The 1,799-nt window shown below is 35.2% G+C and overlaps 1 non-coding gene across 1 annotated transcript; it reads left to right on the top strand.

Annotated features, from left to right (window-relative positions):
* The first annotated feature begins 494 nt into the window (after nucleotides 1-494).
* On the top strand, nucleotides 495-602 carry LOC148562428 (small nucleolar RNA R71). The gene has a single exon (XR_015887398.1). It is a non-coding gene; the product is annotated as a small nucleolar RNA R71 (small nucleolar RNA).
* Nucleotides 603-1,799: the final 1,197 nt, after the last annotated feature.

Here is a 1,799-nt window from a genome sequence, read left to right as displayed (position 1 = left end):
CTGTTTCTTCCACCATTATTAAAGCCTTGTTGAGGCTTTTGATCCTTCCATGAGAAATTTGGATGATTTCTCCATGATGAGTTATAGGTGTTTCCATAAGGTTCACCTAAGTAATTCACCTCTGCTATTGCAGGGTTCTTATGATCATAAGCTTCTTCTTCATAAGAAGCCTCTTGAGTACTGTTGGATGCAGCTTGCATTCCATGCAGACTCTGAGAGATCATATTGACTTGCTGAGTCAATATTTTATTCTGAGCCAATATGGCATTCAGAGTATCAACTTCAAGAACTCCCTTCTTCATAGGCGTCCCATTACTCACAGGATTCCTTTCAGAAGTGTACATGAACTGGTTATTAGCAACCATGTCAATGAGTTCTTGAGCTTCTGCAGGCGTTTTCTTTAGGTGAATGGATCCACCTGCAGAAGTGTCCAATGACATCTTTGATAGCTCAGATAAACCATCATAGAATATATCCAGGATGGTCCATTCTGAAAGCATGTCAGAAGGACACTTTTTGGTCAACTGTTTGTATCTTTCCCAAGCTTCATAGAGGGATTCACCTTCTTTCTGTCTGAAGGTTTGAACATCAGCTCTAAGCTTGCTCAGCTTTTGAGGAGGAAAGTACTTGGCTAAGAAAGCCGTGACCAGCTTATCCCAAGAGTTCAGGCTGTCTTTGGGTTGAGAATCCAACCATAATCTAGCTCTGTCTCTTACAGCAAAAGGGAAAAGCATGAGCCTGTAGACTTCAGGATCTACTCCATTAGTCTTAACAGTATCACATATCTGCAAGAATTCAGTTAAGAACTGAAAAGGATCTTCAGATGGAAGTCCATGAAACTTGCAGTTCTGCTGCATCAGAGAAACTAATTGAGGTTTCAGCTCAAAGTTGTTTGCTCCAATGGCAGGAATGGAGATGCTTCTTCCATGTAAATTGGAATTAGGTGCAGTAAAGTCACCAAGCATCTTCCTTACATTATTATTATTTTCGGCTGCCATCTCCTCTTCCTGTTCGAAAATTTCTGAAAGGTTTTCTCTGGATTGTTGTATTTTAGCTTCTCTTAATTTTTTTTTTCAGAGTCCTTTCAGGTTCTGGATCTGCTTCCACAAGAATGTTCTTATCCTTGCTCCTGCTCATGTGACAAAGAAGAAGGCACAGAAAAATAATAATAATAATAGAGATCCCTTATACCACAGTATAGGGATCCCTGTGTGAGTAGAAGAAGAGGGGGAGACAAAGAATGTAATATGATGGAAGAAACACAACTGTAAGGAGGCTAGATATGTGAGATGAGATGTTAGGATATGAATGAATAAATAGAATGAGATGGGGGAGGGATAATTTTCGAAAAATATTTTTGAAAAAGAGTTAGTGATTTTCAAAAATGGTTTTTGAAAAATGTTAGTAGTTTTTCGAAAATTAAGATTTAAAATTTAAAATAATAGTTAATTAAAAAGAAATTTTGAAAAAGGGGGAAGATATTTTCGAAAATGAGAGAGAGAGAGTTAGTTATGTAGTTTTGAAAAAGTTAAGAAACAAACAAAAAGTTAGTTAGTTAGTTGAAACAAATTTTGAAAAGATAAGAAGTTAGGAAGTTAGAAAAGATATTTTGAAAAGATATTTTTGAAAAAGATAAGATAAGAAGATGTTTTTGAAAAGATATGATTGAAATTAGTTTTGAAAAAGATTTAATTTTTAAAATCACAATTAATGACTTGATTCACAAGAAATCACAAGATATGATTCTAGAACTTAAAGTTTGAATCTTTCTTAACAAGTAAGTAACAAACTTGAGATTT

The sequence above is a fragment of the Arachis ipaensis genome, chromosome B6 (genome assembly GCF_059453495.1).
Source record: "Arachis ipaensis isolate K30076 ecotype BB chromosome B6, ASM5945349v1, whole genome shotgun sequence".
NCBI lineage: Eukaryota > Viridiplantae > Streptophyta > Magnoliopsida > Fabales > Fabaceae > Arachis > Arachis ipaensis.
This window is presented reverse-complemented; position numbering and strand designations above follow the sequence as displayed.